Consider the following 17,372-nt stretch of genomic DNA (forward strand, 5'->3'; position numbering starts at 1 on the left):
ACAGTCCTATTTTAAGAGAATTATAATCTTTCACACAATAGATGAAAGAATGCATTTATAATCTATCTCTATGGGTCAATGCCAACCACCTCTAGATACAGTGAAATGAAGAATAGTAGCTATTACCAAGAGATTAGTAAAAAAAAATTAGGAAGATAAATAGCTGGGGATTGTGGTAAAATTTCAGGCTTACTTGAAATTTTATTTTATAAACTAAGGAACTTTTTAAAATGATGTTTAATACCATTTTTCTTTATGTTTCTAAATCTTTTATTATAAAAAAAGTTTTTACTTAAACATATCTCATAGATGACCCAAACCTCAAGATGTTACTTCCTTTCATCCCTAGGTGATATATTATTTCTGTTCTTGTAACATGTAGTTATCTTAAAGCTGTTGAAATAGGCTGACCCTGCCTGTCCTCCTTGATCATTATTAGATGACTAAAGTTCTTCCTTATCACATCTGTCACTTTGCTCTAAGCCATCACTGCCAGACTGCTGACAAGAGAAGACAGCCAGCAGCAACTCTCTACACTTCCAAGAGTCAACAACAGGAAACTACTCACTCTTGACAGAATAATTATCTACTGGGGTGACTGGGCCAGCTCAGGTTCAGTCTTGCTGTGAAGTTTAAATTTATATCTATAGATAGTCACCTATTCATTTTACATCATCACCTTTCCTTCTTCTCATCAACTCAAAAAAGTCTAGCTATCGTACCTAATCAAAAAGGAGAAGAGTTTACAGCCCATCGTAGAGAGAGCTCCAGGACCGAAACAAAAGACGGCATTTATATATGATGACTCGGTTTCATTCAATTTAATAAATACTGTCTGGTTATGTAGGTTGTAGATTGAAGGCTCATCGGCTCTGAGTCCTGATAACCTTTGACAGGTATGCTCAGTGTGACTCATTCTTTGGTATCCAAAGTATGTTGATTCCTTTCTGGAAAGAAATAGTCTTCTATATCCTCTTGCTCAATCCACGCCTGGATGAAATATGGTATCACAGTGTACTTTCAAATAGATTTGGAAAGATTTCATTCTGACCTTGCATAGGATTCTGGACTTGCTCAAATGAAGTCTGACAGAGTCTCCAAAGGAAGACCTTTGAAGTAAGAAGTCCAAATACCAAATGAATGTATGTCAAGGCAGTGGACATGGTGATGTCACTCTCAGCTTGGATGAATCACAGTCATGAGAAAAACCTGGGGAATTCAACTGCCCTTCAGGGAGTTTGGCCCTCTATTTTCCTTCTGGTGAGGCAGGAAACTTTTTTTGCAAAAAAAAAACTTTGCAAAGTGAATCTTGGGAGATATACTGAGCATTTTATTTCTGTTGAAAATGTCCACCTTCTTGTTTTTGTTTTTTCTAAAGTACCCTTGAGTGCTTTTTAAATGTAAAGAATTGTACTAATTTAGTAGTTGCAGAAAAAGACATGGAGAAGAAAGAAAATGCTCTTTGGGTGGAGGAGGAGGAGGAGTGTTCAGATTTCAAAGAACTTTTTATTATGCATTTCTTTGGACAATGTGTGGCACATAGCAGATATTTAATATATGCTTTAAGGTGTGTGTGTGTGTGTGTGTAAGTGTAAATAAGAGTTGCTTGCCACTAGAGTGGGTTAAACTAGTTAAATAATTAATTCTGGAACCTGGATTATGGTGTTTATAAAATCAGTGAACTAAGGCTTACCTCCTTGTCAGCAGAGACCAGGCTTTGTGTGTTTTTATTTCAAGTGAATCTGAATGGAGTCAGGAATGATGGCATATATTCATGCACTTAATAAAGATTGGGGAAGGGCATAGGGTGGAGCAAACTTAGATTTTCTTAAACCAAGGCATCAGTTTAAAATAATGCCCCAACGAGACTCACTGACATTGCACCGACGGAAGGAACATATTTGAAGTCATATAAAGAGCCTGTTTCAAGAATGTAAGTGAACAGTTCTTCCTAATAGGCTCAGGGCAAGGGCAAGGAAGATCCCTTCCGGAGAGGTGCCTTTCACATGTCCTACTTGACTCTTGGCAGGGGCTATTGGGGCTGACTCAGAACAGTAATTTTCTCATTCTTGCTTAGAGGTCGGGATTCGAAACTCCTAGCGGGGATGAAATTTGCCTTTTCTGAAGATGTAAGGAAAAGACAGAGTTTCTAGGATTGTTAAAACAGCCCCATTGAAAAGTCCATGTTCAATGAATCATGTAAGCATGGAAAAATATTCTGAATTGATTAATTAAATAAATTAATAAATAAAAAAGAAAGGTTCATGTTCACATCCAAGGCTTGTTTCCTATGGGTTGCTGCAGGTCCTGACAAACCAGATTGCCCTTTATCACTGTCATTTGCAATAAAAACCTCATGAGGATTCTCAATAGCAAGGAAGACACTGGATGAACGCACAATAGGATGCTATGCATAATTGAAAACCTGCTGATATTTTAAAAGGAAGAGCAGGGAATAAAACAAGCTGTGTGACCTTGAACAATCTGAACGAATATAATCTGATTTGGCCCATTCACCTTTTGGAGTATGCTGGAAGCACTGTCTGTGCCATAATTCAGTTTCTCAGAGAGGAAAAATAAAATCTAAGTGGCAATTTATTTCTATGTTATTATCATTATTATTATATCCAGGTCTATGATTTCATCTGTAGAGAGAATTCTCACTGATGCAGGTGAGCAACTTTTCTGAAATTTGTAGTCTTAGAGAGAGTTATTTGTCTAGGCTGATAGAGCAGATCTCTCTCAGAACATGGGTTTGAATCCAGTTCACTTAGAGTCTGAGTCAGAGCTCTATCCATGAAGCACTATAAAATTATCTATAAAATTAATTATATAAGGATCAAGTATTTAAAGATAAGACAGGAGGGCAGCTACGTAGCACAGTAAATAGAACTCCAGGTCTGGAGTCAGGAATTCCTGGGTTCAAATCTGGCTTCAGACACTTCCTAGCTGTGTGATCCTGGGCAAGTTACTCCAATTGTTTATCTCTTGCTTCTCTTCCATCTTGGAACTGATGCTAAGACAAAAGGTAAAAGGGTTTTTTTTCCTTAAAAAAAAAGATAACCCAGAGACCTTTTTAATTATTTAAAAGAGGAGACATCAAATTCATTTTTATGGCCACATTAATAGACTTTAACACATGAAGTGGTCTGTATATTCTGCACAATAAGGAACAGGTCTCTGAAATCTAACCAGTAAATTCTCAACCTCTATGGTAGAATGCTATTTGGCAAATGGAATGTGGGCAAAATGAAAATGAAAGCCTGTCCTGAAAGTTAGAGGCTTTAACTCTCTCTCAGATTGGATTTCATTGTCTCTTTAGCCATCCCGTATACCCTGTATCCTAGAAAGAAAAAACATGTATGAAAATAATTTGAGGTCTTAATTTTTAGCACTTCATTGCCTATGGGTAGCTAGGTGGCACATTGGATAGAGCACCAGGCTCTTGGCCAAGATCACAGAGTTCGTTAATATCTGAAACTGTAGAGATCTTAGGTCCTCTCTCCTCTGAAATTCATTACCATTTTAGTTTTTACCAAATATTTTCCCCTTCATTATACACTTAATTTCATGAACATTTATTAATCACTTATTGTATGCCTAGCATGGTTTGACAACGAAGACACATAGATAGACAGATAGATAGATATACAGAAGAAAATTCTGTCATATTGTTTATTGTTTTATTTGTAAGTCTTTTCACCATAACTAGGCTAGAAGTTTCTTTAGGACCAGATTAGTATATTATAATGTCTTTGTCTACCTTAAATGAACCTCTTATATTTAGCCCATGGTAGCTGCCATGTAGTCCAACCAAAAGATCTTTGGTGAAATGATAAAGAACAGCATTTATATGTTAGAATTGGGCAGCTCCATGATGCATTGGATAGAGTGCTGGGCCAGAAGTCAGGAAGATCTGAGTTCAAATCCAGCCTCAGACACTTACTAGTTATGTGACCTGGAAAAGTTACTTAACTGTTTGCCTCAGTTTCCACATCTGGAAAATGAGCTAGAGAAGGAAATGTCAAACTACTCTAGTAACTTTGCCAAGAAAACCCTAAATAGACTCATAGAGTTTGAGTCCTACAAGACTGAAATGACTGAACAACAACCTCTGACTTTTTCCACTGATAGGGGGCTACTTTTTCCATAGCTTCTCCTACAATTCACATTATTAATTAGTTAAGCAATTTTTTTTCTTCCCCAGGAACACAAAAGCAAACTTTCAGTCAGCTCATGTCTAAAGTATCACGGTTTCTAAATTACTGTGTTCTAAACCAGTGAGGTTTGGCCAGATTAAGGGAACAGTCACATGAGTTATAAAATAGCATTTTATAATGCCCTAACAGAAATATAACTGATATATAGTTAAAATCCTCATTAACCTACTCTTGGCACCCATTATACCCGCTACTCTTATTTTCTTTATGGGGTTTTGGCCATGTTTTACTATTAGTAGTTTCATTTTCAGACCGCTGAAGCCAGAAGAATGGAGAAAATACGAATGTGAAAATTTTCTATGTAACCTGTGTTCTAGAATTTCATTCTTTGGTCCTAAATGGATAGAATTTCATCTAAAGTGCTTCTTGTGACTAACCCTTTGGCTTGTGCCCCTTGTTCAGGGCTTCCCTTGGGAACTTCAGAATACTTATTTCCAAGTCTTTCTATATGTTGGTAAAAAAGAATCTAATCTAGTAAATTTTCACACAGATAATAAATATTAGAAAGGCTTTATTTCACCTGGATAATGCAAAATACAAAGGATTCACAGGACTCCATAGAGAATAAAGACTGTCCTGCAAATTCACCCTCAGGACCTAGTGTTTCCCTGCAGGTGAGACTTCTTACTTGCAGTTCCAGTCAACTCTTCACCCAACGTTGAACTCTTTGCCTTCACAAGAGACCTATATAATCCTCCTAGCTAATGGTTTTAAGATTTTAGGTTTAAGATTTAAGATTAATGGTTTAAGATTTTAGGACTCTCCTAAATAATTGTAATGACGTTACTTTTGCTAGAGTATCAACCCTTTCCCTTCGTACCTGAACTGTCAGAATAATTAATAATAATAGTTAGACAACATTCAGATTTACTCTGTGTGGCTCAATACTCTTTTCACTCTGATGACTCATATTTACTTGTTCCTCTTTTATCTAGGAGACTGGGTCTAGGAATTTCCATCATTTTTTCAGAAGACTCTGTACATAAGCTTAATTTATATCTCAATTGCTCCCAACTAGTACCACCTCTGGATTCCTTTCTCTCTTGGTATTTTTGTGATAACATCTTTGAGAATCCATCCTTACCTCTTTGTGGCTGCCATTTTGGGATTTGAGAGTGTCATAATGAATTTCTTTTTTTTTTCTATTTGAATTAGTTTATTTAGTCAATTTAGAACATTATTCCTTGGTTACAATAATCACATTATTTCCCTCCCTCCCCTCCCTAACCCTTCCCGCCACACAATTTCATTGGATATTACTTGTGTCCTTGATCATAATGAATTTCACTCTTTGTCCTTAGGAGCAGAGCTTCTAAGTTAGAGGAAGTGAAGTAATATTATGGTGTATCTTTAAGAGGCAATGGCAGAGCGATTGGACATCTATCTTTTTAAGAACAAACTATAAAAAAAGAGAAATAGTCAGTTAAGAAATGCCATTGTCCTCTGGCATCTCAGAGAGCAGCAGTTCTTGGTTTGATGTTTTTGGGTTTCTCTCTCAGTCAAGAAGATCTGACAGTTTACAGTTGAGAGGTGGTATTTAGAGATGGATTGGAGAAGAAAGTTCTCTCAGGGATTTTCTCCTCAGTACCTTGAGGGAGAAGGGCCTGACCCTAATAACTTTTCACCTCAGAACGTGAGGGTGCAAGAGGAGTGTCTGTGTCACTATGACAATTTGAATTTCTGACACTTGGTTAAGGAGGCTGAAGAAGATTTTTTTTATTAATTAGCATAGTTTAGTTAGATAGAGAATATTATTTAAGATAGTGAGAATAAGTTTAGGAAGGCCTGCTCTGTCAGGCAAGAAGAAACTGCAAAGAAAGCAATTAGATTTTGGGGCTTTATTTAGATATTTTTAGTATAGAATTAGAATTTTAGACATAATATAAGAATTAAAAGATATTCCTATCCTATTTCCTACCTCCTGTTTCCTATCCCTACTCTCCTGATAATAAATAGTTGTCAGTGGTGTACCAAACAGCTCTCCCCAACTTTTATCAACCTGCTAAAGATATTTAGTAATCTCTGATAGATTTATCAACCTCCTATATGATATTAATTATTCATAACAAGAGGGATCCTGGTTATTGTGTAAATGCATAGTTTTCTTCCTCTACCCATTCTGAGATCCAGAATGGTCCCATGTACATTCTTTTCTATGTTTAATTCTAGTTCTCCCAACTGGTATTCTTGTGGATTTATCTATTCTCCTTTATAGGGATTTTTCTGCTCATCTCTTGGCAAGTATCAATATTTCCCTTGGATAAAGGTGGAGAGAAGATACTATTACTATCTTCTTGTGAGCCACATCCATACACACACACTTGGGGAGCAGTTCAGATTCATGATAGTCAGATCCAATAAAACAAGGAACAACAAAATTCAGCCTGTAATATTCAGTGAGGTTCAAATGAGTCACTAAATGCCTGATTTAGTCAAGGTATTTTCCACCCCATCAAGGTAATATGATCAATAGGGATCTTTGAACGTGCCAAGAAGACAATTAAAGGGCAAGCATTGGGAATACAAAGAAGAAAAAAACCCAGTCCTTTCTCTCAAGAAGCATACATCCTAACAGGAGAGAGAACACCTAAAGGTAAAATATAAGATATATTCAGAGTAGGTTTTCTGAAAGAGGATAAGGAGGGTCCTGCAGAAGTTTTGTCTTGATGGAAGCCAGGGGACCTAAAGTGTAGAGAAGAGAGGGGAGAATATTCCAGTCAGTTCCATATTTCCTCTTTTGTTTATCATTCCAAAACTGAAAGAGGAACTTAGAAGTCTCATTGTCACTATTGTGTTACTGACCGTATATGGAAGGGAAAGATATGGCTCTAGCTCTTAACAGAGCAGGTTGAAGAATTTCCTGCTCATCTCTTGGCAAGTATCAAAATTTCCCTATTTTCTTGTGAGTCACATCCATATGGACAAATATAACCAACATGGGCAATGCAACACACACATAAGCACATCTTACAAAATAATAAATATAGAATTTATGCTTAGTTTGAGAAGTGTACTTCTATAGTAGCTAAATACAGCATGATAACTGCTATATACATCTTTTGTATCTTTTCATCAAGCGTAGATTTCTGATCGTAGTTCAACAAAAACACGTAAATGTGTGTATGTGCACACACCAATGAACATGCCTCATACAATCATACAGGATTGCTTAATCATTGATTTGGATTGGGAAGGACATTAGAGGTCATCTAGTCCAATCTTCAAAGTTTAGTGATCAAAGGTAACATAGAAGTTAAAGAGACTTTTCCAAGATTGTATAGGTAATAACTGGTGCAGCTGGGATTCCGATTCAGGCTTCTGAAAAATAAAGTTCATCATTCTTTCCATTATACCACTTCCGTGAGTCACATAACTAGTAAGTTCCACAGACCATATTTGAAACTTGGCCTCTTCTATCTCTAGATCCAACCCTCTTTCCATTGTAGCTCCTTCTATAACACCACCCTCTTTAGCCTCAGATTACACATCTGTAAAATGAGGGGGTTGGAATCCATGACCTCTGGTCTCTTCTAGCTCCAAAATTCTACTTCTCTAGTGGGGTAATGATAGTAATTAACAATCATATCCCCTCATTTTAGAGTTTGGACTTTGCATAAATAATCTCTTTTTAGTCTTGCATTAGCCCTTATTTAAAGTGCTAAGGACATTATTTCCCCCATTTTAATGATGAGATCACTGAAGCTCAGAGAAGTTTTGGCAGAACTTATTAGGTCAGTTTCCTGGTGTACTATTATTATGTTGAGAATTAGATCTCACTTGGACATTTCAGTTTTTTGTATTCTGAAGAAAGGCAATAAAATGTAAGGAGAAGATGTGTGCCATAGTGTGAAGGAGTGTGGTATAGTAGAAATAATATGGTAGTCAGAGATGTCTGGAGTTGGGATCCTAACCATATGACCTTGGAAAACTATTTAGCTTCTCTGGGTTATTTTCTCATCTCTAAAATAATGGGGCTGGTCTTATCACTAAGGTTTTTTTTTTTTTCAGCTCTAAAAACTATGATCCTCTGAAAGAGGAAAATTAGGCTCATATGCATCAAAGGTTAAAAGCCTAAAGGGAAGATAAGTTTTTTTTTGTGGCATATCTGTACAATAAATACTATGTAAAGATTGGTTTAAATTTTAACTAATTTTTATGACTTGGTAAACAAAAATGGTTTTGCCAAGGAAAAATTTTTCTATTTTTGTTTCTTTCTAGGAAAACTTAATTTCAAATGTCTCCTAGTTAAGGGTTGGAAAGGAAGGCAATAGAATTTATGCCTTAAAAGTCAAATGAGTCTCAAAGTTAAGCTTCAAGAAATTGCTTGATAGTGAATCAAAATAAAATCCACTATGAGCACTTACTTTTGTCATTCAGGAACTGATGTGGCATTACTAGAAACTTCTAAAAGTTAAACTGGGAAGTTTTCATTTAGAAACTAATTCAAAAGGTGGGACAGAGGTTCTGGTGAGCTACTTTTAACAGCATGAGATGAGTCAGTTTTCTCATACTAATAAAGGAAGGCCATATACAATTAAAATCTTTTCTTTGGATCATAGTGATTTGTTCATAGATTCATACAAAGCAAAGAATCAAGATTTGGTTCCAGGTACTCTGATTCCAAATTCAATACTCATTTCACTATACCATATTCTCTCATTCTCTCTCTCTCTCTCTCTCTCTCTCTCTCTCTCTCTCTCTCTCTCTCTCTCTCTCTCTCTCTCTCTCTCTCTCTCTCTCCAACCAATCACTCCCTCTTTTCCTCAGCCCTTCAACTTAATCTGACTTTTGACTTCACAGCTAATAAGGCTACCAGTGACATAATTTCCAATACAAGTGGATTCTCCCCATCCTTCATCCTCCTCCAACTCTCTGTTGCATTTACCATTGTTTGCTTCTTTTTTATATATGCTTTTCTCATTTTCCACAACCCTTTAGTAGATGATTTCTCTTCCTACCTCTCTGACTACTCCTCTGTATCTTTCTCACTGTCATCTCAATTTAAGTAGTCACCAAGGCTTGGTCCTTGGCCTTCTTCTCAATAATCTCCCTCCTGTTTATCTCATTTATTCCCATGTTTGTCACTTTCAGCATTATAGGAAGATGTCTTAAATCTATTATTCTAGGTCAGATTTCTCTTCCATTCTAGAAAAAGCATTTCTATATTCCTACTGTATATTCCATATGGATAGCTGATAGCTACTCATCTGAAAATACCTCAGAGCATGCTTATAATTTCCTTTTATAATTTATCTTTCTTCCTGATAGTCTTAATACTGTCATTGTGTAATAAAGAGTAAACCGAGTGGAAACTGATACTGCTTGAACTAGAGAGGATAAACTGAGGGGGAACCTGTTTCTTCAGCAATGACTGTTGTTCTCTGGCTGGCTGTGACTAGGAAGGGCTGCCTACAGGAACCTGAAACTGTTGAGGGAACCTGAGGCTGCTTATTTATAATGGAGGCAGAACAGAGAAATGCTGCTGGGGGATGCCACTACAGGGATGCTGGTACACAGGGGACACTGTTTATAAGGGACTGCCCTGGGGTTTACTCTGGGGTTTGCCTATTGATCCCTACTGATTGCTGATGGATCAATCTATTTCCTAACCCCCTTCCTCCCTCACTCCCTCCCTTAACCAACCTCTCCCTTTTTCCTCCCTCACCTCCCAAATCTTCTTGAAATCTTTGCTTCTCCCCTCCCTCCTGAGTGAACTATAAAGATATTCCAGTTGCTTTCTCAGTAAGGGGGTTTATTGGGATAACAGGATGGGAAAACTGAGGTAAGAGGGATGAGAATTTCCCTAGACTACAGAGATAATTTAGAAAGGTTTGAGGGAGTACTCCAGTCACAAACTGTGACTTTGAGACAGTTAAGGAGATGGAGGACAATGGCTTTTCAAGATCTTCTTTCTTCTTCACCAAGAAAATCTCTTCTTCAGTGTCAACTTCAACTGCTCAGAATCAGAGAAACCCAAAAAAACCAAGTTTGCCCCCCCCCCCCAAGGTCCTTTCAGCCAGCTTCAAACCTCCAGGGAGAGAGAGAGTGTGTCCAAAGTCCAAAAGCCAAGTTTGCCTTCCCCCCAAGGTCCTTTCAGCCAGTTTCAAAACCTCCAGGGAGAGAGTGAGTGTGTCTCCCAGTCAAAGACCAAGTCCCAAAACCAAGTTTTTCCTTTCAGAGTGTGGCCAGCAAACCCCCAACTGCCCCTTCTGGTGACATTCCATTGGAATCTTGTCTTGACAGACATCTGGAGCTAAATCTCATCCTTGCATCTTGGTCCACAACTCCTGAAAAAACTCTCTCTCTCATTTCTCTAACACAATTGACAGAAAGATTGTACAGTAGATGACTTATAGGACTTAAGAGTCATGAAGACTTGAGTTAGAATCCAGCCATTGACACTTATTGTCTGTGTGAACCTAAGTAAGTCATTAAATCAGCCTCAATTCCTCTTTTGTAAAATAAGGGTAATGATGGCACTATCTCATAAGATTGTTGTGAGGATCAAATGAGATAATATATGTAAAGTACTTTACAAACCTTATATGTATAAGTAAATATATAAATATGATATATACTATATAAATGTATATGTATATAATATATACTCTATAAATGCTATAATTATTGTGCGGGCACTTAGTTGGTACAGTGGCTGGAGTGCCAGGTCTGGAGTTAGGAAGACTAATCTTCTTCCTGAGTTCAAATTTGGTCTCAGATACTAGCTGTGTGACCCCAGGGAAGGAAGTAACTTCACCCTGCTTGCCTCAGTTTCTCCATCTATAAAATAAACCAGAGAAGGAAACGGCAAACCATTCTAGTATCTTTGCCAAGAAAACTCCAAATGCAGTCACAAAGAGTCAGATATAACCGAAAAACAACTGAAAAAAATTATTTTTGTGCAGATGTACTTCCGTGGTGGTGTTTTATTTCTTTGTATTAGACTCAAGAATATTGTCCTGCTCTGAAATAAAATGACAAAGAAGGAGCATAAGTTCAAAACTAAATGGGAACATTTCTTATTCAGGATCTATGGCAATTAGTGAAAGAAAGCTATTGTTCCTCCAATGGGATTCAGTTCAATTACAGGAGAAACATTCACCTATTTGCAACCTCAGGCATATAACAACTGAAGTTCTTGGGTATTTTCCCCATTTATTTAAAAGTTTCATGGACCTTCTACCCATGTCTCTCTGATTCTGCTTTCCCACAAAGGGGATCTGAATAGAGTTCACTTTATCTTCAAAGGGAGTCCAGACACTCCAAACAAAGCCAACCTGTCCCAAATCAATCTTGAAAGAGCAATGACTGGAGTATAATCAGAAATAAATGTATTCTTTTTACTTCTTGCAGATATTAAAGGGGAAGTAGCATCCTTACTTCTGTTGCCATGACTCAGTTTGTCAATTAAGTCATTCCAATTTTACGTGTCTTATTTGAAACTTGCTTGTGCATAAGAGCATCTAACTTACCCACATGCACCCAAACACAGTCTTATCTATTGTCTTAAAGCCAGGTGTCCACATTCTTTCATCCTGCTTGGCTTTAATGCTGTCCATCCTTGGAATACCAGACTGTGAAAGTCAAATATTTAGAGGTCATTGCCACCAACAGCCACTGGTATCTCTTTTATGAAAGAATGGCTAATGTTTGCTGTGCATTTTCTTCGTGCCCTTGGGTTCGTGCTGATTAGGCTGAGTGTTTTCTGAAAGAAAATAGTGTAGGGGGAGGGGATCCATTTGTTAAATGAGAGGGATTAATGTTCACAGCAACACCCATATGCATTTACTATTTTCAGAGACTCCTGCTTCCCAGGAAGATTCAGACGCCTTCCTTGACTGTCTGTTGGAGACATTCAATTTAATGCTTCAGAAACTTGTCCAGGGTGACTTTGAACTCATGTGGTCCTGAATGGCTATCCAAGCAGATAGAATGATAAGAGTTTTCTAAGGGAGAATGGCAAAGAGTAACACTAGGTGGGGCACAAGCTCTGAGCCAGGTCCAGTCTGAAAAGATGAAATGAGATTTCTGTTTCTGATGGAAGACCTGGTGGAAGACCCAAATGACTTTTCAATTTCCAGATTCATTTGGTTTGATATGAGGTCCTCAGAAATGAGCTTTTGCCCAAATACACCTATTTTCAACAGAGTAGATGATCTTTTTTCCAAGACAGAAATATTCAAGTCATAAATAGGAATTCATTGAACACATTTTGATCCTTCCTATGAACAAATAAAAGGCAGAAAATATAGCCTCGGACAGCATTTCTATCATTTATTGCTCTGCTGCTACTTCTTAGTGAGAATTTTAATGATAGTTCCCCTTTTGTACTAAAGTTTTGCCAGCTGCAAAATGAGTATATTATTACAGATTTTATAGTGCAAGTGGATTTAAATTTTTTTTTAAATCCTCCCCCAAACTTGGGTTTAGTCTTCAGACTTGAATATCATCAACTGAGCTTCCCTTTGCCAATGCTATATATATATTTTTTTGTTGTTATTGTTGTTATTTGTCTTTTGGGGTATGCATCCAGTATAGTTAACTATAATTTGACAGGCATGTTTTTCAAACAACTACTATGTGCATGGTACTCTGGGAGATAGTGGGGAATCAAAGGCAAAACCAAAACAGATCCTGTCCTCAAGGAACTAACATTCTCCTGGTGATTACAAATAAATAAGCAGATTAGTACATCCTTTATAATTAAGAAGGGAGAAAGCTTCAACAATTGAGGACACTAGCAAAATATTCCAATAGGAAGCAGTTGTCGTTTTACCCTTCATTTTTGGAAAAGGACCAATGACATCAAAAGGAATGTCCTGGTTTGTACATAAATTGGATTTAAGTGAGGCAGAATTGCACAGAGATATCAGCTTTGCTCTGTCTTCCAGAAGCATTGAAGTCCAGTGGCAAAAGAACTAGACAGGACAACTATAGGAGTTATGTGTGTTGAGAATGAGGGAAGCCAGGAATTTTAGGAGGCGGAGGAAAGGGAATGAGTGAATTTCATAATGAGGTATAGAGGACAGCATGTGCTCAGGAATAGAGGTGGAAGAGAAATGCTAGACCATTTTGTCTGTCCTATCTATGGAATCTTGTTAGCTTCTTAAAGGCATCATAATTCATTCGATCAACAACCTTTGGCATGATGCCTTAGGCACAGTTAAGCACCACACAGATGATACTTATATAGTTAATGACAATAATAAAGCCTGTGACCAATTACATTTCCTTTCATCAATGACTCTGCCCCTTTCATTTTGTCAATGTTGTTTTGAACACAGCAAAACTGGGAAACAGACTGTAGGATTCCAGGAATTTAATGTAACAAACAAACAAAAAATAAGTCAAAAAGGAAAACTCACCTTCATGAGTTAAAAAAAATAAAATAAATGCAAACAAGTAGTGATATTTGAAACAACCCTCTCAACTGACCTACCAACATAAATGGAATTGAGCAAAACAAAAATAAAATTTAAACCAGGGACCCAAAATAGCAGAAGAAGATGTCAGAATTTGATGATGATGTTATTGCAACTGAGAACTGAGAAGAGGAGGGAGGGTAAAAATTTATATTTATTTAATTATCTACGTGGACTCTACCTGGTTTAAGGGGATGTAATTTGGGGGGGTATAGGACTACTTTGGTTGATTCCTGTTTGCACAATATATAATAGTTTTTTAGTATGTTAATAAGAGGTCATTTCAATACAATTGTTGTGTGTGCTTCTTAGACTGCTAGGCTGTGCAATTGTTTTAGAGTCTAGATGAGAATCAATAAGAGCAGGACATTTTCAAAAGATAATCTGGCTTTTTGGACCTCTGGCATTCTTGGCTGGAGAGTTAGTTTTTTGTGGAATGCCACAATATGTCTTGATTTTTCCTAAATGTAATATAGGGCAATATATCAATGTCATTTCAATTCATTTCAAAAGTATTTATTTAAGCTCTTACAGTGTACCATGTTTAGTGCTCAGAGACCAAAATGCCACCCAGTTCCTAATATCGAAGAGCTTATGTAGTCCTGTGAGGAAATAACATGTTCATAGAGAAGTAAACACAAAATAAAGGCAAAGTAATTTGGGTCAAAAGAAAAGAGAATGCTAATAAATGGGTGAATCTTGAAGTGGGGATTACAATTGAGCTGAGATTCAGAGGATTTCATATTTTCTTATACAAGAAATAAGATGCCATTGAAGTTTCTTGGGTAGAGAAACAACATCATTTGCCCTGGGCTTTAATATAAATTTGTCAGAATGTAGAAGACAGATTAGAAATGGGAAAGGCTAGATGCAGGGAAACTAATGAGAAGGAAATTGTGAGTTCCAGATTATAAGACCAATAATATGGAGAAGTAGACATTTTCTCTAATCTTTACCACCAGTCTTTCAAAACTCTCCAAAATAGAAATTATTCCCCAGAGATAAAGAAATTTAAGGTACTCCATTAGTCTAAGGCACCAAAAACTCAAAGAAGGTTAAAAACTCCATGAACTAACATGTAACTCATACTTACTTAGTAGTTGCTATAATAAATGCAACTCTTCCAGTCTTCTTCCCAAAGTTTCTAGATTTCTCTCTTACATTGCTCTCTCCCATCAACCAGGCTCTCAGAAGCAAGGTGGCACAAATTATCCTGATCCATGGATGTGAAATAGAATATAACCCCACTTCTTGACACCATTCTCCACCAGTGCCATGGAAACCCAAAATCCCAAATGCAGATATTTGCTGAGGCCCTTGAGTACCATGGCAGAATTAGAACAGAAGGAATATATCTAGACTTGTAATAAAACTCAACTCTATACTCTGCCACTGCTTCCTTTCAGTGCCTGGAAATCCAAATGTTAAATTACAGACATTTGCCCAGACCATAATATCAGTTGCATAGCAATGATCTATACAGCTAAGCCAGAAAATTGAGGAAAAGAGAGAATGGAACTGGATACTGCATGAGGGGGATGTGTGGCACTCCCCTAAGGCCAAGAGAGGAGCTAAGCATTCAGCTGTGGTCAGTTCTGTCACCCCCCCCCCCCATTACTTGGGGAAGAGACATAGCCTGGAGAACAATTAATTGTCCAGTGTGGGAGGAGGCTGAGAGGTTTTGAGATCTACTCTCCCCCTCAACCCCCAGGGAAATAACCATTAGAAGGGAAAGAGTCAGAAAGTAGACAATAGGGGAAAATAAGAAAAAAAATGCTGATCTCAAGAAGAAGAAAACTCAAAGATCTTCAGCATTAGCACATAAACTGACAAGGCAGACATTAATAGCAGAATGAAATATAGCCTCTAGATCTAGTAAATAAGTTCAAATAATTATTAATACATACTGTAAAACAAAGAAAAATGATTCGGTGCTTGATGAGGCAGAGGACCCTCTAAACTTTCACAAGAGCATGAAAAAATGTGTAGGATTCTGAGTATTATATAAAAGAAATGAGAGCTGTGAGAATATAACTTATGACCTGTACAGTAGAAATAATTGGCAAAATAGAAAAAGTTAATAAGGTGGCAAGCCTCACCAAAGAAAGAATAGAAGGGACAGTTGATTGGGAATGCAATATATGGAAGTGAAGAACAATCTGGAGGAAGAGAAGCAAAAAGGAACATTATTCAAAGAAAGTATACTCTCCAGACAAGCAGAACATCTTGATCTCAAAGATAAAATATGCAGATACAAGTAAGGGAGAATATATCTCTCAGAAGGAAATGATAAGTAAAAAATATGAACACCAGAATATAAGAAATAATACAAGAAAACCACCCAGAACTTCTGACCATAGAAAACAAAATGCCAATCAAAAGAATCTACAGATCACCTCCAGAAAAAAAAAATTCAAGGTTGCAAACTCCAAGATACATATTTGTCAAGTTTAATAATTCCATTGAGAAATAATAAAATTTGCAAGCAACCAGGAGAAAGACCTTCAAATAAAAAAAAGGAAAATTGAAAAGTACATGGCTATTTTGCACCCATTAGAAAACCCAGGATGGAATTGGAAAAATGTGTTCTGAATAGCAATGGAGCTGAAGACGCAGACCCAGAGGACCTCTCCTACAAACCTGAGCTGAAATAAATGAAAAAAAGACATCTAATAATAAAGATGTATCCAAAACATTCTTAGAAAGAAAACCAGACCTGAAGAGATTATTTGCTTCTAAAACACCTCTGACCACAGAAATACAAGAAAGGTAAATAAATATAGAATCCAATGAAAATAAGAACAAAATAATGAGAGACATTAAGAGAATTCTTTCTAAATATACACAAGGACACAAGGGTCAAAACAGAAAACATACAGAAATGATGATGGAGAAACAGGAGGCTATAGCAAAAATCCATATAGAAGGTGATAAGAGTTGAAACTAGGGTAAATCAATCAACAAGCATTTAGTACCTATTCTCCATGCTAAGCACTGAACTAAGTATTAAGGTTACTCACTTTCTCTCTCACGTCTAATGTGGGAGACAAAATATACAAAAATCCCAAACAAACCAATGTACAAACAAGCTATATTCAAGATAAATTAGAGATAATCAGAAATGGAAGGCAATAGCATTGAGAGGTCCCAAAAATTCATATAGAAGATGAAATTTTCTCTGAGATTTGAAGGAAGTCAGGTTAGTGAGGAAAACCAGGAGGCAAAGTTGAGGAGGGAGAGCATTCCAAGTATAGAGAACAGCTAGAGCAGTGCCCTTATGAGTGAAAGGAAAAGGATATTTTGAAGGCAAAATTGACAAGACTTCTCAACTGCGTGGATATGGAGAGTGAGGGAAAGGGGAACAGTTGAGGATAATCCCTAAGTTTATTTACAGATCAAAGTTGATAGTAAATAAAATTATTAATATTATTATCAATTTGAGAAGTACCTTGAGATATCTCTGGGATATTTTTTTTAAGAAAACAGGAAATGGTAATCAATAATAAAGGCAAAACATTTTGATCAATTGAAATGTCCACTCGAATTATTTTTGCGTCATGTAAACAAAGTTTGATCTTTTAAGACTTGAGAGTAATTGTACAGCTATCTCTTTGATATCTTAACTTTTCCCATAGTAGTTTTTTAATATATTCTGCATCATCATAAGAAATTAAAGAGAAATTTTTGGGGAATTTTCCAGAAGTTACAGATGGCAAGCAAAGGTCAGCAG

Source organism: Monodelphis domestica, chromosome 2, assembly GCF_027887165.1.
Source record: "Monodelphis domestica isolate mMonDom1 chromosome 2, mMonDom1.pri, whole genome shotgun sequence".
Classification (NCBI taxonomy): domain Eukaryota; kingdom Metazoa; phylum Chordata; class Mammalia; order Didelphimorphia; family Didelphidae; genus Monodelphis; species Monodelphis domestica.